Below are 20672 nucleotides of genomic sequence, written 5' to 3'. Positions count from 1 at the left end.
TCCATAGGTATAGGTCAAGTTCATCAGATTGTATCAGCTCACTCTTTTTTCTTCTTCTTCTTCTTCTTTCTTCTCCTGATTGAGCTCTGATCATCTAGTCATCCAGTCCAGGTCACGTGGGTACTACCTGCAAGTGTGGGTGTTCTTGTGCACATGCCTTCTCTTCCCATCGCCCATGGCTTCCCTTTTACATGTTATTTTTCACAAATCAACAAAGCAAAAATATTTGATGCACACATACAAAACAAAACAAAAATATATTCATTTATATGTTCAAAAGGCACATTTTACAAGCTAGTCTCCTGCCCACAGGCACATAGCCTTTCTCAGTCTATGGGCCTAGAGTCCACAGCTGCTCTATCTCTCCATGACATCACCTCTTCCACCATTTCTGCGGTTGCTGCTTTTCTTGGTAGGATCTCATGCTCCACTTATGTTCTTCCTTTTTGGTGGTCCTGGGATCCTCTGTTCCCAAAATGAAAGATTACATACTCTCCACCTTTTAGTTACACATCTTCTACAATTACAGTTGTGACAATCACAATGAATCCTGCTAATAATTACTCACAAATGAATCATAAAATCCTATCACCATCATTCCCCATCCCATTTCACCAGATCCACGTGGAAAAGAGGAAAACTATTCAGTGGAGATTCTCCATTGTCTCCCTCATTTTGAAACTAAGCACACTCATGAAAGCTTGTAAGCCAGTGTCTTTATAGTCCACCCCCATTTTTGATAGTCAATGCTTAAATTGCTCATCCCTATTAACCCAGTGCACAGAGAAAACAAGCTTGGTCCTTGATATGAAGAATCCTTCCATTTCGGTTGGAATTTTGATCAACTGCATCCATAAGCAAAGGTCCAGTTTATCAAGTTGTAGCAATTTATACTTGTTCACAATATCAAGCATCTTTATCTTCATTTTGTCTAATTCTGGTCAGCTAGCCATTCATCTAGCTCAAATGGGTACTAGCTGTAAGTTTGGGAGTTCACACATGCCTCCCTGCACTACAGACCTGTTGGCAGCTTCACTCTCAGCTCTAGCTTCCAGGGGCTAGGTCAGTGCCCATGGACTCAGGAGTTCACTGACCTCCCTAAACATCAGACCAGTCAGCCCTTACTCTTCTCTCTCTCATCTCAAGATCAATGGGTGTTAGTGGAGAATGGTCAAACTCAGCCTGTGTTGTCATTGCTGTATTTCCCCTACTCCCACTTACAAGTAGACCAGGATTTTCATGAGTGGGAATACTAAACTTTAACTTTCAGTCTTAGGAAAGGGTTTTCCCTGATGGGCAAACTTTTCCTGCCTTGATGTCTTCAAAGCAAACAACTTTCTGGATATCCTAACAGCCTACTTTTTTTCTATTGGTCTTTATTTCAGTAAGAATCTCTGTTATGTCATGCTGGCTTGGTCTGCCTGTCCTTTCAAGTGGGTAAGTCCCACCTCAGAACTTTCCATCTAAAGCCCCATATTCCACAAAGGCTTAACAAGAAGCCTATTTGCCTAGGCAAATTCTAATCCTCCTTTTAGCTAATCCAATCAGTTATAGGTTAAATGTGGGCTTACAAGCTTTCGGTAATTATAATTCCTAATATTAATTTCTACCATACATAAATGTCTATTTTATAACAGTAGGCCGGGGAAACCAATATCCACAAGACAGTTAATCACCTAAACATTTCCCCCCTCCATTACCTATTCAGACTACGTCTCTACCCCTATATCACAGAACACTGTTATTCCAGGGTTATGTAAAAATCACTGTTTACCTATATACATAATATAATTTTGCAAGACCAGTGACTTCTTCATTGCAAATACCTTTCTTAAACAATATAAAAGACATCTATACACATGGACCTTACCAGATGGAATACACAGCAATCAAATTGACTACATCTGTGGAAAGAGATAGTGGAAAAGTTCCATATCATCAGCCAAAACAAGGTCAGGGGCAGACTGTGGAATAGATCATCAATTGGTCATATGCAAATTCAGGCTGAAGCTGAAGAAAATTAAAACAAGTCCACAAGAGCCAAAATGTGACCTTGAACATATCCCACCTGAATCTAGAGACCATCTGAAGAACAGATTTGAGGCATTAGACACTAAAGACCAAAGACCAGAAGAGTTGTGTGATGGAATCAACAACATCCTACAGAAAGAAAGCAAAAGATCATTAAGAAGAAAAGAAATAAGGAAAGACCAAAATGGATGTCAGAAGAAATTCTGTAATTTACTCTTCAGCACAGAGATGCTAAAGCAAATGGAAGAAATGAGGAGGTAAAAGAGCTGAATAGAATTTTTCAAAGGTAAGCTAGAGAAGACAGTCAAATATTATAATGAATGTGCAAAGACCTGGAATTAGAAAACCAAAGGGGAAAAACACATTCAGCATTTCTCAAGCTGAGGGAACTGAAGAAAATATTCAAGCCTTGAGTTGCAATAGTGAAGGATTATATGGGCAAAATATTGAATGATGCAGAAAGCATCAAGAGAAGATGGAAGGAATACACAGAATCACTGTACCAAAAATAAATGGTTGATAAAACATTTCAAGAGGTAGAATATAGAGTCAAGGATACTGAAGGAAGAAGTAGAAGTCCAAGAAACATTGAAGGCATTTGCAAAGAACAAGGCTCCTGGAATTGGTGAAATATAAATTGAAATCTTTAAACAAACTGATGTGGCACTGGAGGCACTCAATTATCTATGCTAAGAAATTTGGAAGACAGCTACCTGATTGGAAAAGATCCGTATGTGTGCTCATTCCAAAGAAAGGTGGCCCAATAGGATATGGAAAATATCATTAATATTGTATGCAAGTAAAAGTTTGCTTACAATAATTCAAAAACTGCTGCAACATGACATTGACAGAGAATTGTCAGAGGTTCAGTCTAGATTCAGAAAAGGACATGACACAAGCGATAACATTTCTGATTTCAGATAGATCTTGGCTGGAATCAGAGAATACCATAAAGATGTTTACTTGTACTGCAGGTAAAGGCTTTCAATTGTGTGACAAGTTATGGACAACATTGTAAAATATGAGTATTCTGAAACACTCAGTTTTGCTGTTGAGAAACCTGTACATAGACCAAGAAGCAGTAGTTCACACATAATAAGGTAACACTGAGTGGTTTAAAATTAGGAAAGGTGTGCACCAGGGTTGTATTCTTTCACCATACATATTCAGTCTGTATGCTGAACAAATAATCCAAGAAGCTGGGCTATATAGCAAAGAACATGGCATCAGGATTGGAGGAAGACTCATTAACAACCTGCCATATGAAGATGATACAACCTTGTTTGTTGAAAGCAAAGTGCACTTTGATGAAGATCACAGACCAAAGTAAAGAAAACAATAATTGTCACTACTCGACTAATAAACTAAATCCATATAAATGGAGAAAAATTGAAGTTGTCAAAGACTTCATTGTGCTCTGATCAACCATCAACACTCATTGAAGTGTCAGTCAAGAAATCAAAAGACATATTGTTGAAGAGCAAAGATGTCAGTTTGAGGACTAAGGTGTGCCCAACCCAAGCCATGGTATTTTCAGCAGCTTTCTATGCATGTGAAAAGTTGGACATTGAATAAGGAAGACCATAGAAGAACTGATGCATTTGAGTTATGATGTTGGAGGAGAACAAACTAATCTGTGTTGGAAGAAATAAAGATAGAATGCTCCTTGGATGCCAGGATGGTCAGACTTCCTTGTCTCATACTTTAGACATATTATTAGGATAGACCAATCCCTGGAGAAGGATATCATGTTTGGTAAAGTGGAGGGTGGGAGAAAAAGAGGAAGACCCCCAACAAGATGGATTGGCACAGTGGCAGCAACAATGGGCTCAAGCATAGCAACGATTGTGAAGTTGGTGCAGGACTGGGCAGTGTTTCATTCTATTGTGCATAACATTGCTATGAATCAGTACCGACTTGATGGCACCTAACAATAACAACAAATTCTTCTGGATCCATACCTTAGACTGACTGACACACACTCCTCTGGGGTATATTGACTGTCTCCTGCTCCCACAAAGGACGAAGGAAGTTAGAGATGTCACTGCCTAGGCAAGGGCTGGCAAAATTTTATCTGTAGCGTTATAGAGAAAAGACTATTTTTTCTGGCCCTATGGTCTCTTTTGGAAAGACTCAACACAGTCATTGTAGTGTGAAAGCTGCTATAGACAATAAATACCCAAATTGCTGTGTTTCAACAAATCTTTATTCACAGAAACCTGTGGTGGCCTGTTGGGCCTGTGGGTCATCATTTTCTGGGCCTAATGTCATGTGTAGACTGGCGTCAATCTTTATCAACTATAAATACCACTTTGTCTTCCTTCTAGAGCAAGATTAGCATGGGATACCTAATCATCTGGGAATCCAGTTTCCTCATGTCTTAAATGGGGATGAAAATGCTTACTCCTTGAGGTTATAACAGTTCAATTCTCTGTTCTCCAAATAAGGCCCTTGCTCCCATCCAAGGGCCTTTGCACTTGCCCTGCTATTTTTTCTATCCCAAGTTGCCCTTCTTCAAAGTCCTAGCATGACTGACTGCATCTCATCATTTAGTCTCTTAAATAACCTCCTCAGAAGCCTCCCTGGCATCCTGTCCAGGGTTTGAACCCTCTAGCCAGCACATAGCAAATGCATAAATTGAACTCATTAAAGGATTTAAATTCTTTTCCAGTTGAGGAAAGATGTACGTGATTTTGTGGCCAAACACTGTATGTCCCCACTGGCAATGCCAAAGGAGGAGAGAATCCTTTGCCAGAGTCGATGTACTAAGTCACAAGTGGGACTAAAACTCAAGACAAGGAGAATCAGCAACCCCCTTACTGTTCTGTACTTTCAACCCTGGGCACACACATCCTGCTTCTATATGAGGACTGTCTGGGAAGGCAGATAAAAGAAAATGAAGGGGAGACCTTCAAGGCCCTTCAACCAAGCCAAGAACTCCCAGTTTCACTGTCTGGTGACCCATCCCCAGTCTGCTGATGGCCTCCCATGAATCAGCCAGAAATTTCCACCTAGATTTATGAAATCCATTTTCCCTGAGACAGACTAAGCAGTTTATAGTGAACCAATATCATTAGGTTAATGATTCCCCATAAATTATTACCACATAGCCCAGTTAATCCCACAAATGGAGCATTAATGGCGGAGGATCAATTGTTGGCCTTTCAGAAGTTCCTGAAATAACCTCAGCTCCTTTATAAAGGTTTTCTTATTGGAGTTGGACTCTCCCATCCTCCTCCTCCTCCTCATCTGGCCACTTTGGGGCTCTCTCTGAAGCCTGGTTGTGAACTCCCCATCGGAGAGGCCCCAAATTAATATCATGACTGGAGACGGTTTTTATCTCATTTTATTCTGGGCTGTGACTTTTCATTTCCTATTGACATCTGATTTATTTATCTGTTTATTAAGGGGCCCGTTTGGCTTGCAGCAACAGCAATAGGCATTTGATCAAATAGAGTCACAAATCTCATCTTGCACCAGCCTGAATTTTTATTCCATCATTACTTAACAAAATAGAATTAAGTTGAGGAAAAGGCAGGCTCTTGCATTATGCATTGGCCTCATTTCTTTTGTGTTCAGTGCTCAGTCTTCTTCCTGGCGTGGCAACTTCTCTGTCTCATCAAGTGTGACCAGTGGAAAGCAGTTCTATGTCTAATGTTTGGGGAAATTTGTTCTCTACTCTGATTTGCCTGCTTCCAGAAAGTTAGTGGGTCTATGCAAAGGACATGGGTTTCCATAGCATCAGATCATCGTTAGCTAAGGTGGAGCCCATAGGGCAATACTGCAAAGGTTTTTCAGACAGTTCCTGGGCAGCTTGAACATGTTAGCTCTCAATTATTACCTGAAAGGTTGGCAGTTCAAACCCACCTAGAGAGATTCCTCTGAAGAAGGGCCTGGTGACTTGCTTCTGAAAAATCACAGCCTTGATAATCCCATGGAGCAGTTCTACTTTACCAACACGGGGCCACCATGAGTCAGACTCCATGGCAGCTAACAACAACAACAATATCTATAAAGATAGATACGCATAAATGGACACTAATAGGTTTTCATTCTCCCTGCTGAAAAGAAGCAAAGAGGTGACACTTCTCCCCTGTTTTATCAGAATTCACTTTAGATAACTGTTAATTGAAAAGTCTTTCTCTGTCTCTTGGAAAACTATGTAAATCAAGGAATTTCTGGGAGACATCTCCTTTGAAATATAATCCTGTAGGAAGATCACATTCCTATCTCCCTTGTTTCAACAAAGTATCTTCAGGAATCTTGATAGGATAAACACTACAGAATAAACACCCACTAGGTCTGTTTGAACCACAGGGTCAGTGGTTCAAACCCACCAGCTGCTCCTTGGAAACCCTATACAGGGTCACTGTGAGTGGGAATGGACTTGATGACATTTAACAACAGCAACAATATCAGTCTTGCACTGTGTTTAAAATGAAAGCAAAGGGTTTTATGGAAAGGTGGAGAGATTGGTGAATCTGGAGATGTTATTTTTTCCCAAAGGGTACCATTTTATTCCAAATTCCAACAAAAGAGTAAGGTTTTTATTAGGTGAAGTAAACAAAGGACTATGTACTGTATTAGATCTTAAATTCTAAGCACTTGGTTTTCAGAAGGCTATGGTTTACTGGTGTGGTGTTTTAGGATAAACACTTGACTTCAAACCCACCAGCTGCTCCTTGGAAACCCTATACAGGGGCTCTATGAGGCAGAACTGACTCCAAGGCACTTAACTATAACAGTGGGAATCAGAAATACATTTTGAGTTGACATAAATTCAGCCTCTGTTGAGTTAATTCTAACCATTAATCAGCAATGCAGAAAGCTTTGCCCTCAGACAAAGTGTATTTGTAGGTGGGTTACTAAGACTCCCTTAGCCAGTCTGGGGAGGGGCATACTCAGTCCCAGGGACTTGGGGGAGCATGCCCTTAATGGAAATTGGGGTACCTGGGCCACAGGTAGGTGGAGGGCCCAGAACTGGCCCTGTAAATTTAGTTCTAATTTGCAATCCTAAACATGGTCTCTTTCCTATTTCTATAGTCTTGCTTGCAACCCTGATGAATTGAGCTGTGACCAATCATGATTTTATAGTTTAAGTTTTCATTGTTTTCTATGTTCTATAATTAGCAACATGGCCTCCCAAAATATTCAGGTCTTAAATTGAAATATTGAAGGGTTTTATAAGCAAAGTGTAGAGCTGTATGGTAAGCACTGTACTGTTAACCACAAGGTCAGTGGTTCAAGCCCACCAGCTGTTCCTCAGAAACCCTATATAGAGTCACTGTGAGTCAGAACAGACTCGACAGCACTTAACAACAACAACATGGGCAAACTATTCAATGATTCAGGAAACATCAAAAGAAGATGGAAAGATTAGGCAGAGTTACTGTATGAAAAAGAATTGGTTGACATTTTTAGGAGGTAGCGTATGATCAAGAACTAAAGGTAATGAAGGAAGAAGCTCAAGCTGCACTAAAGACATTAAGGAAAAACAAGGCTCTAGGAATTGACGGAATACCAACTGAACCATTAACAAAGTGATACAGTGCTGGAAGCACTTACAAGTCTGTGCCAAGAAATCTAGAAGACAGTAACCTGCTAATTGACTGAACGAAATCGTTATTTCTCTCAAAAAACAGGTGACCCTACAGAATGCAAAAATGTTTGAACAATATCATTAATACACATTCAAGTAAAATTTTACTGAAGATAATTCATCAACAGGGATCTACCAGAAATCAAACCGGATTCAGAAAAGGACTTGGAACAAGGGATAGCGTTGCTGACATCAGATGGATCTTGGCTGAAAGCAGGGAATACCAGTAAGATGTTTACTTATGTTGTTTTGACTGTACCAAGATATTTGACTGTGTGGATCTAACAAACTATGAATAACATTGTGAAGAATAGAAATTCTAGAACATTTCATTTGCTCATGCAGAACCTGTGCATAGACCATAGACATCCATTAGAACAAAGGGATTTCTGTTCTCAATTACAATTCCTGATTTAGAATCAGGAAAGGTGTGCATCAGAGCTGTATCCTTCTAACCATACTCATCCAAGTTGTATGCTGGGCAAATAATTATGAGAAGAAGATGGACTATATGAAGAAGAATGGGGCATCCAGATCAGATGGAGGCTCATTAACAACCAGCGATATGCAGATGACACAACCTTGCTCACTTGAAGTGGAGAGGATTTGAACCATTTATTTGAAGATCAAAAACTACATCCTTCAGTATTAATTACAACTCAATGTAAATAAAATGAAAATTCTCATAACTGAACCAAAAAGCAACATCATGATCAATAGGGAAAAGATTGAAGTTGTCAAGGATTTAATTTTACTTGAATCCACAACCAATGCTCATGGAAGCAGCAGTCAAGAAATCAAACAACATATTGCATTGGGCATATCTACTACCAACATACTAAAGGACTAAGGTGTACCTGACCCAAGCCATGGTCTTTTCAGTCAACTCATATGCATGTGACAGCTGGATAATGAATAAGGAAGACCTGAGAAGAAGTTATGCATTTGAATTATGGTGTTGGTGAAAAATACTGAAAGTACCATGGACTTCTAGATGAACAAATAAATCTGTGTTGGAAGAAGTACAACTAGAATGTTTCTTAGAAGCGAGACTGGCAAGACTTTGTCTCTCATACTTTGGACATGCCATCAGAAGGGACCAGTCCTTAGAGAAAGATATCATGCCTGGTAAAGTGGAGGGTTGGTAAAAAAGAGGAAGATCTCCAATGAAGTGGATTGATACAGTGGCTGCAACAGTGGACTCAAACATAACAATGTTTGTGAAGATAGTGCAGAACCCGGCTGTGTTTGGTTCTGTTGTGCTATGAGTTGGAGCTGACTCAATAGCATCCTACAACAACAAAACCCAAGATTCTGTATGGTCTGCTATGATACGAGGTTCATAGGGTTGTTGGGGTGTTTAATGCCATGATTTACCACACTGGGCAACACAAATCCTAGTGATGCCACTGCCTACCATCAAAGTCAGGCTCTTAACAGTCATTTGGTTTGACCTCATTAAGAGCTACTTTCTTTCTCTCCAAGGAGGAAGGGAAAAGTAATTAATATCTTCTTGGCATCTAAGTATTAGGTACTTTTTTGTATTCTTTCATTTCATTCAACAGCCCATCTTATGTGCAGGTAATTTGGGGCTTAAAATATGAAGGAGGCCTTGGGTGGTGCAAATCATAAAGCACTTGAGTACTAATCGAAAGGTTGGTGGCTCAAACTTACCAAGAGGTACCTTAGGAGACAGATCACTGTTTTATAAAACTTATGGCGCAATCCTACTCTGCACAAATGAGGTTTTTATGAGTCAGAATTGAATCAACAGCAACGAACAACTACAAAGATGTCAAAATACTCTGACTCTAAATTCAGGATAACATTGACATCACCATAAGCATGGGTCTTGGGTGGAAAGGAATCAAGATAGCAGCTTCAACAACAAGAGGTCTGGTGCAAAATTCTAAGATTGGCTTCAAGCCTTCAGATATTCTTAGTAGGTAAAACAGCATGTGTGTGTGTGTATGAAGCTTTTTTCTGAGGAAAGGTCCATAGCTCAGACCAGATACTTAAGGAAACCGAAGCCTAAACTAGGTTGTTGTTGTTGTTGTTGCTAAGTGCCATCAAGTCTGTCCCGACTCATAGTGACCCTGTACAGGGTTTCTGAAGAGTGACTGGTGAACTTGACCCACCAATCTTGTGATTCAAACCGATCTTATAGTCCAGCTCATTAACCTACAGTGCCATACCAGGACTCCTAAACTAGACTAAGAAGCAATAATTTAGCCTATGGGAAGCCACACTGAAGATGGATTGTAGGTATTTGTTGACATTAAGCAGGCAGAAGTGAACTCAAATATGTCAAGTACCTGCTCTGGATGGAGTGTTGTAAAAACACAAAGAATGAGTCCCATTCATATTTCCAAGAAGATAAATAGCAGGAAGAAAGAATAAAACAGATCTTGTCACTCCCCTGCTTAAACTTTTCCAATGGTGTTCTACTACACTGAGAATAAAATCCCAGATGTTTTTTTATCATGGCTTACATGTCTCTCCAGGATTTCCAATCCACCAGCCACTCCATGGAAGAAAGATGAGGCTTCCTGCTCCCATAAAGATTTACTTATTATAGGTAGCTATGAGCTATATCATGTTTGGTAAGGTGGAGGGACAGAGAAAAAGAGGAAAACCTTCAGCAAGATAGATTGGCAAAGTGGCAGCATCAATGGGCTCAATAGGCATGGATTTTAGAGCCATGGAAGTAAACAGCACTTACCAACCAAAAATTAAAACAAACTCAGTAGCTGCAGCATCAATTAGGACTCTTATGACTCCATATGTTATAGTGTAGAATTGCTGCTCCCTAGGGATTTCTTGGCTTTAATCTTTATAAAAGCAAATCACCAGGACTTTTGCATGTAGTACTGCTAGATGGGTTTGAACTTCCAACCTGCAATTTAGCAGTTGAGTCACCCAAGAATCTTACAGTACCTACAGAACCCAAGTTAAGTCCATTGCTGTTGAGTTGATTCCTACTTATAGTGTCCCTACAGCACAGACTGGAGTCCTTGTATAAGCTTTAGACTTCTAACCACAAGGCTGGTGGTTCGAATCCATCAGCGGCTCCTCTGAAACCCATACAAAGTTGCTTTAAGTTGAAACCAACTCGATGGGACTTAACAACAACAACATAGTACAGAATAGTATTGCCTCATAGAACTTCCAAGACTTTGATCTTTATGGCAGAAGACTGGTGGGTTTGAACCACTTTCAGTTAGCAGCTAAATGTATAACCATGTCCCATTAGAGGTCCATATAGAGCCTACTGCCATTGAGTCCAATCTACCCACAAAGACTCTATGATACTCTAAATCTCTATGGAGGCAGGCAGTCTCATCTTTTTCCTATGGAGCAACTGGTGGGTTTGAACCACTAACTTACAAGTTGAAGCACAACTCTTAATTTACAGCACTGCCAAGGCTCCTTCATAGAGTCTACAGGAGGTATTAAAAGAGAAAAAACTGTTCTAAGCCGGTGGTTCTCAAATTCAGTACCAGCAGCATCAACATTGCCTGGAACTTGTTAGAAATGCAAATTCTTAGGACTTTATCAAATGAGAAACCCTGTGGTGGGGTCCAGAAATCTGTACTTTAGCCCTCCAGGAGATTCTGATGAGCAAGCTCAAGTTCTAAGGTTGTGAAAGTAAGGTAAGAAGGGCAGGATACCTGCCCAAGCTCAACTAGAAGGTAATCATGACAGAATCCTGGGGGATAAATTGTCTCATTTGAGTGCACATTATATTCATCTGGAAAGCTTTTCAAAATCAGAATCTGGGTGTGGAGCCAAGGAGCTGCTGTATAATTTTAAGCCTCCCTATGTGACTCCTTTGTAGAGCCATGTTTGGGAAACATGGTGTCTATTCTTTTGTAGAGTAGGTGGCAAAAGTAACTGGGACCCAGGACACAGAACATTCAGCTTGATCAGTTAGTTGCTGGGGTTCAGCCAGTTCTTTCCAAGAAGCTAATGGTGGTACTGCTCAGTAAAAGAAACAAATGTTTAACCAAGTGAATGCATTGAGTTAATAAATGCATTGAGTTAATATCTCCTAAGTAGTTCTGTGAAAGGGAGGGTAGGAGAAAGGATGTGAGAGAATGTGCTGCCTTTTACTGGTAGAAGTATCGAACCAATAGAATTAGAAAAAATGGCCTAATGATAAAGAAAAAAAGAAGGAACATCAAAGATATCTCAAGAGAAAGGCTATTTTGGAGTGGAGTTTTGGAGGATGTTATACAGAAGACAGAATCCTGGTGTGACATATAGGATACGCACTGGGCTATTAACCACAAGGTCAGTGATTCAAATCCACCAGCCACTCCTTGGGAACCCTACGCAGTTAACCACAACAACATACAGAAGACAGGGGAACATGGTGTCTCTGTAAGATAAGCACTGGACTGTGAACCACAAGGTCAGCAGTTAGAGCCCACTAGCTATTCAGTTGGAGAAATATGAGCTTTCTGCTCCTGCAAAGTCATATCACCTCGAGTCCTACACAGGGTCACTACTAGTTGGAACTGACTCAACGGCACTCAACAACAATGCAAAACACAAGGAAGATGCTATTTATGATCTAATCGTCAGGACTAAGACATCTGGAGTTTGACTACCTGGATTCAAATTCCATTGCCACCATTTCATAGGTGTGTGACTTCAGGCACAGTGCTCAACCTCTCTGGACCACTCTCTTCGTTTGTCAAATGATATTGACCTCACAGGCTTGTTGTGATGATGAAGTGGGTGAATCCATGCCAAATGCCTCCAGCAGGGCCTGGCACTCAACAGTGAGTAGCTATCTTCATTATTGTTTTCATTTATAGGGTTGTGGATAAAAAAGGGTGCACTGAGCCACGTATGTTCAAGGACTTAGTATGGGGCATGCTTCTTTTCTTCCCCCAAGAACCGGGTTGTGGCCTCTGTAAATCAACTATGTGTACCTGAACCCATGTAGTCTCAAGTATTCTACTTGGGGAATGTGTAGCCGTTGGCTTCCTTCTGCCTCTGACCATCACCAAAGAGGGTCAAATCAGCCCTGAAAGTGTAGGAAGAGCTCAGAGAAAAAGGCAATATAGTAGTTTGGCTACTTCTCATCAATATAGTAGCTGAACTGACACTAGTGTCTCCTCCTACTTTAAACACACAGAAACACTGGATAAAACATTAAAAGCTTCAAATACATTGTTGTTATTGTTAAGTACCATTGACTCGTTTCCAACTGATAGCAGTCCTGTAGAGGGTTTCCGAGGAGCAGTTAGTGAATTTGAACCACCAACCTTGTGGTCCACTGGTTATTCTACAGCCCCACACCAGGACTTCAAATACATAGCTTGCATCAAAATAAAAACAAGAGAGAAAAAGAGAAGCCTAGGTGTCAAGAAGGAAAATAAAACTTAAGCCATATGGACTCGTAGAATTGTATACAGAGTCATAATGTCAGTACATGCAGAGCAAAGATTCAGCTGCAGGGAGAGAGCTGGAAAAGTCCAATGCTAAAAAAACTTTTTATTTCCTGTCTTCTGGTGTTTTGGGCCTTTGTTGCTGTTCTTTTGCTATTTATTCAAGCTATAGGGTTAAGGTATTGAATTTGTCTTTTTCCTCTTGTTTGATGTCTACTTATTGTTGATTCCAACTCATAGCAACAATGTGTAGGATTATAAAGTGCAGCTGGTGGTTTTGAACCATCAACCTTTTGGTTTACAGTCCAGTGCTTATCCTACAAAGCCACATTAGGACTCATTTTGGGGGAATGGAAGGAGGAAAATGAAATGTAAGATTAATTGCCTCCCTAAACAACTCCTTCCTCTACCATAAGACCAGAAGAACTGGATAGTGCCTGGCTATCATTCATTATGAACATTTAGAGCAAAGGTTCTAGAGAAGAATTTTGATCCAAAGGGGGAAACTGCAGAACATATTTCAAATTCTCATGGACTCCAGACTTTCTAAAGTCATGGAGGTTGGATGAAATCCTGAGACTATTGTCCTGATATAGTCTTTAAACCATGAACTAAAAATAACCTCTGAAATCTTCTTAAAACTAATCAATAGTTTAGTTTAACTTGTAAAAAGTTTCTACCTTGAGCATGGTGCTGTTTTAAAATTATCTATCTACCTATTTTAAGATTATTTTAAGATAATCTTAAGATATTTTACGATTATCTAGCCATCCATCTACCCATCATCTATCTACCCATATATAAGGAGCCCTGGGAGTGTAATGGATTACAAACTAGGCTGCTAAACCACAAAGTTAGTAGTTTGAATCTACCAACTGCTCCATGGGACAAAATGAGGTTTCCTGCTCATATGAAGAGTTACAGCTTCAGAAACCCTATACAGGGTTGTTATGAGTCTGAACCAACTGGATGACACTTAACAACAACAACAACATGATGCACCTAGTATTGAGTTTTTGCTCAAGAAGTATTTATGTTTATGAATTCTTACCTAAAACAAGCATTGCCCATTCCATCTATGTGTTGTTGTTAAGTACCATCGAGTCAGTTCTGACTCAAGGTGTCCCTGTACAGGGTTTCCAAAGAGCAGCTGGTGAGTTTCAAGCATCGATCTTACAGTTCAAACTGACCTGTGGTCAAGCACTTATCCTACAGCACCACACCAGGACTCCACACTCAATGGATTTTGAGTCCAGTAAAAGTGGTCAAATCTGTAAATAAATGGTCATATCAGATTGTGCTAAATCCACGGATCAAGGTTACAGATGTAACATGAAAGAGGACTTGAAGGTAATCAGGAGAGTCTTCTCAGAGGTGACATTTAAACTGGATTTTGAAGGTTTAGTTTGTATTCACCAATTAAACAATGTGGAAAGAGCAGTCCAGGAAAAGGCAGAAATGAATGGATGGTTGGTTGGATGAATGGCAAAGACAATATGAAAAGATACTTCAAGGGAAAACAAACACAGTGAAAGAAGGAAGTCCCAGCTTTATGAGGCCTTAACAAGTAAGCTCTTTAAGAATGTGGAGAGGAGCCTGTGGGTCACAGCACCTGTGACTATATGCACTACTGACTGAGTAACTTCAGAGTAATTGCAGGGTAAGAAAATGAAGTGCATTCAAGTACAGGCAGACACCTTCAGCAGAAGCAATAAATCTGGAAACTCTTCCAGACACAGACCTTTACAAGTGTGAAACATCTTAGGGAGAGCCAAAATCACAAACAATGGAGAATTGTATCCTAATGTGGTGGAACCTTGGAACCACCTTCCTGCCTGTCAGATCTTTCCAAAGAGTTAGAACCTTGGTTGTCACTCCTTTTTCTGGCTATGGGAGAGATGGGAGAGGTTTAAGGCAAATGAATTAGAAGACCTGAAGGTAGGAGATGGCTGGTTCCTAAGAAGAACTTTTCCATTGGGCTGACTGGAGACTTTTCCTTCCTGCAAGATTTTTTTGTTGGTTTGTTGGTTTGTTTTTCTTTATGAAAAGGGTGATCAACTGTCTTCAATTATTTGAATACAGGCTCAACTGGAAGCAGAAGGATGCACAATTTGAGCTCTCTAGAACCTCCTTCAGCCTTATTCTGTAGTAGACAGCATGGCAGAGGGAAATATGAAGACTTTCATGAGCATTTTTTCGGATCAGGATCCATACCCTCACCTTGCTCCTCAATGTTAATGACTGCAGATGTGCTTCTCTTAAGGTATTAAGATTCCATGTTAATGCTTTGAAATCAAGTCACATTTTCCTCAGGATGACCTTCAACTGGCAAGACTCTAGAACTCTTGCTTTAGGTTTTCCTCCCATCCTCATCTCTTTCAACAAGTAGTTGCAGATTTGTAAATATTCCAAGGATGCTATTTAAAGACAGCCTTTTGTAAATCAAAGGGTACTTCTGAAACACAAATGCATGTAATCATCACCTAATTTGCTTGGTTTGTGGGTTTAGATTTGATTGCTTTCTTTATTTTCCAGTTTTGGATACTGTTATGGGCTGAGACGCAACAGTCTCAGCCATAAGTGTATTGTATTGTGTTCTGTGCAACACCAGGTGTGATGCCAACCAAATGATGTTATTTTTTCAATACTAGTATTTACACATCCAAGTGAACACTGTCCTTCAAAGTTGTCACCTTGAGAAAGTAAATGCTCTTCCTGCTAGTCTACCTGAGGACACGGACTGTCTTCTTTTCCTCTTGCCCTCTCTAAGCGCAGAGTCCTTCCAGGGCAGGGACCATGCTGGCTTGATTCTGTGCCTTTACATGGAGCACATGATCGGATATCACTTCCATAGTTCCCTCCATGAGTTTCCTCAGTCCAGTCAGTGGGCAAGAAAGCAAGCAAGAAGAGTGATGCAAGGGTTTAGGTTTGGGGTGATGGTGGCTTGGCCTAGGGTGCCCAAGCAGACAGACTCCTTTTATCTGAGTCAGTCTAAGGAGGTATCCATTGCTTTCAACTAAATGATGCCTGATGAAGATAGGACCACAGGCAGGTACATGCAAGGGGACCTTCCCAACAACTCAGATTAGGTTGCATCCGGATTGTTGACAACCACTTTTAAGCAGAAGTTGTGGGGCCAGAAGGGTGTCCACCAATAGGGAGAGATGGACTACTTTATAAAATGACTTTTTTTTGAAGCTATACTCACTGGATGTAAAGGATGTGGTGGTGAAGGAAAATGAAGTCTCTCTTATAATATCTCACCCAAAGTCTTAAGAACCCTTGTCATACTTTGTAAGGCAAATTGTTCATGTGGTTGCTCATTGCCTATCTCCTAGATTTTGAATTCTAGAAAGGAAAGGACAATGTCCCTTTTTGCTCATTTCTCTGGGTAATTTGAGGTCTGGCACACACGAGAACACAATAAATATTGATGGAATAAATAAATGGATGAATATCTTCACCTCTTACATAAGCACTCCCTCCTCTGCACACACACTTGCAGCATCCAGTAGTTGAGTCCCTGAGTTGGCTCTAAATCTTTTAATGTGCAAGCATTCATGTCCCTCATCAGCTCCAATTGTGACCACTGCAGATACATACACGAAACTGTCCAATCTCAAAGAAGAAATGAGAATCAGAGCCTGAATTTGAAATGATCTGAGGCTTAGCAATTGTCCAGTTCAGGAGTTCTCTAGCTTTGGAGGCATGGATACCTTTGAAAATCTAATGGAAGCTTCGCCTCTCCTCACATATGCAAGTAAATTGAACTTGGCAACGTTTTCCAGAAGCTCACTAAATATGCATGAGCCACCCTGGAGTCTGCAGATCTATGTTAAGAATCTGATCTTTGATCCAAGGCCCTAGTTTTACAAATGTGGTCAGAGAGGAGATGCGCTTTGTCCAAGATCTCATAACTGGACAAAGAGAAGGAGAAGGAATTCCTGTTTTGAGTGTAAGTGGAGACAGCCAGCATATCTACCCATAGCTGGACTTTTACACTGAAAGTACCTTGTTTGGCATGGATATGGATTTTGAGACATTTTTTGTACCAAAATCTCACCAGACAAGGGTTGAGGCTTTGATGGGAGAACTATACACTGATGTGTGAGTGTTGGGAGAGTTTGGGAGGTAGGGTGATGGTTTCTGACATTAGTTTGGGGAGGTATTTTTTTATCCTCTTATATTCTCCCAAGTGTTTTCTGACCCAGAGGTGAACCAGAGCTCAGTTCCACTCCATAGGATTAGTTAATAATCTTTGATAGTGCTGCATTCTCAGTGGAAGTCAGTGGAAGCCCTGCAAAACACTGAATTATTCACATCAACCAGGTCACCTTTGCTGAGGGAGCAAGTAAAATTTTGTGTGTCAAAGAAGGATCCATTAAATTGAGCACTTCCATCCCTCTCATCCTGAATTCTCCCAAAATACATAATCAGCATCGCTGGGGTATAATTTTTAGAGTGGCTTAATGTCTGATTTTAAAAAGTGATTGGGATTGCCTCTGTTCTCGTGGATAGAGAGTGAGCCCATCTCTGGCTGTGGCCAGTACATACATCTTATAAAGGACTGTCCCAAGCGCTTCCCTTCATCCACACTATCAGGCATTTGGACCATGGAACCATCCAGCTCTACTGTCCCGTGGAGTGCAGAAAGACAAGACTGGTCACTTGTTTGGATAATGGCTCCAAATCCAAAGATGCTACCTTCATCAGTAACAATTTGATTGCACAAGTGGAAATCTCTTTAGATTGATTCAGTTAAAAGGGGGTGGATTGGAATGGTTAAAGGAGAATCTCATGGAGAAAACTTCTGGACCTTGTAAGAACCAGAACTTCTTAGATACTGAGCTTTCTATATGTTTCTCTCTCTCTCACCACATGACAGAATGAATGAAGTAGATGGATAAATAAGTGAGTGGACAAACATATAGAAAGAAATCCAAGTGCGTCAACTAAGGCAGGTGATCCCACAATATCTGCTTAAATATGGCCCGGACAACCTGGGCACGGCCTAACCACCATTGTTGAGATGGTACACCTGTGTTGCTGTCCATTGTCCTGAAACATCATTGCACAGGCATTATTTAAAAGAATCACTTAGATAAGTTATAGCAATGCACTGAAAGGGTTGTTTTTGTTATAGTTGATCTTTGATCTTGATAAATAATTTGGTATATTTTTTCACAGTTGTCGAACAATGAGAATTACCATCCAGCTCCATTCTGATGCCATCGTTACAAGTGATAGGGAGATCTACTACCTTATAACAACACTTATTTCCATAGTTGAGGTCTTGGTGCGGTGCAGTGAGTTATGCACTGGACTACAAGGTTGGTTTAAACTGCAACGTTGGTGGTTCAAGTTCACTGGATGCTTATCAGAAACCCTATACAGGGTCACCATGGGTTGGAACTGACTCGACAACACTTAACAACAATATTTCCATTGTTATAAGAACCTTAGTTTTCAAAAACATTTCGCGTTCAGACTCCACCTGCTCTCATTCTGTTCATTCCTTTTTATTCCCATTTCTGCTTCCTCTTCCCCATAATAGCTCTTCAGACAATTCAAGCCCACTCTCATTTCCTCTTAGATCATTTTTTCTTCAGCATCACATTCAACAGCTCAGCCACTCCTCAGTTGGCCATGGACATTCTTCTGTTTGGCATCAGCGTATCCTGATTGAGCACCAGCTGGCCTACAGAGGTCGAGGCAGATCTGCTGAGATAGAAATCTGGGCTAATGGCAAGATCTGGATGTTCAGTTCTATGCAGTCCCAAGTTCAGACCAGTTAGAGTCTGTGAGGAGTTGGCCGTAACAGGCTCAGGGGAGCAAATAACCTGACTAATCTGTTTTCATCCTGGTGTACTTTGCTTTTATCCCAGTGGAGTTTATGAATGTAAGTACATACTCAGGATCAGCATGCTCAGAGGGTAGTCTGCTGTTCATGCCAGCTTGTCTGCAGGCAGAATGTTGCCATTTTCTCTGAGGACTGCATCCCAACTCACAAGGAAGAAGCTGAGGACATCTATAATCTAGTGCTTGGATCTCCTTTTATAAAGGGAAACCTTTAATACTACCACCACCAGGATCTTGTGATTGTGTCAGACTCTAAGAGAGATGGCGTATCTACAACCATTGCTGCTCTAGAATGCCAGCTATGTGCACTAGAACATCCTGGGTGAAGCCTTGATTTTCTCATGATCAACTACAGTAAACTCTTTGAGGGCTACTGCACCATCCATTATTCTTCCCCTTCTCTGACAACTACTTCCTCCAATGCAAAGGTAATGGCCTTGACAACTGTGTCTCACTGGGTTATCCTGAACCATGTCCTTCACACTGGATCACAGCTGGGCCAATTGGATTGATCCTCCCCAAGTTTCTAATTAGTGTTAAGAGAAGCTGGTCAGTTTCTGCTATGTGTTGGCAATGGTGTAAGCTGGGCAACTGAGGCTTCTGTGGAAAGCAGAAGGAATATTCATTACAAGGCAGCCAGTTTGCAGAGAAAGAGAGAAGAATGAAGCAGGGGACAGAGTAAGAGAGAAGCCCCTCACTTGTATCATCTTTATATCTGGGGTAGCTGGGCCCACTTCAAAGTACTTTCCTGGAAAATTTCTAAGACCCCTTTCGAGTGCCTGGGACCTGCCAGGATTGGCAGGGCATTCAAAACTAGACTTGTCCCCACCTCTCCCTGTCAGAGTGCTTTCTAACCCTTTACCCATATGTGAGGAGTCCTGGTGTGGCGCTGTAGGATAACCACAAAGTTGGTGATTCAAACTCACCAGTTGTTCCTTGGAAACCCTGTACAGAGTTGCTATGACTTGGAATACCCATGTGTGAAGTCAACCAGACACCCTCAGGATTGGGGTTAGGGAAGTTGGCCTGGAGAGCTGATGGTTCTCATAGGCTTGGTGGCATTTCTTTGATGGTGCTACAAGACATTGATCCATAGGATGCTGTTGACATGCTGGTTGAGGTAACTCACATAATTTATATAAATAGAGGATCCACAAAAATATTTGCCCGGTTCCCACAAACTCTAGGTATAGTTACTCTTCCTGAGATTCCTGACATCATTCTATTTCCTGCTTTGAGTGCTTCCTGAGGCCCCAGACTCTGTAGAGTATGTAATATCTTCTTGTGGGAGACCTGGGTTAGATACTCAGCAAATGTACCTGGTGCTTGGTCAACACCCATTTGTCCAGTGGAGGTCTGTGTGTTGCTATGGTGTTGAACAAATTTCAGCAGTGCTACCATACTAAAAGGAGTGTTGGTGTGATCCTGTGGGCTAATACATCAGACTGCAAAGTCATTTGAACTGCAAGGTTGGTAGTTTAAGCTCACCAGCTAATCCTTGGAAACAGGGTTGCTATGGGTTGGGATTGACTCAACGGCATTTCACAACAATCCAGATCAAAATTTAAGAGAAAGAAAGGCATGATGATCTACTTCCAAAAATCAACCAATGAAAACTCTATGGATCACTGTAGTCCAAACTCCAATTGATCATGGTACAGGACTAGGAGACAATTGTTCCCCTGCATAGAGTCACCCTAACTCAGGAGGCAACTCCACAGCAGCTAGCAACACCAAAGTGAATGAATAAATTGATGACTGGATAAATACCATGATAAATGGTG

Source organism: Chrysochloris asiatica, unplaced genomic scaffold (assembly GCF_000296735.1).
Source record: "Chrysochloris asiatica unplaced genomic scaffold, ChrAsi1.0 scaffold00142, whole genome shotgun sequence".
Lineage (NCBI taxonomy): Eukaryota > Metazoa > Chordata > Mammalia > Afrosoricida > Chrysochloridae > Chrysochloris > Chrysochloris asiatica.
This window is presented reverse-complemented; position numbering follows the sequence as displayed.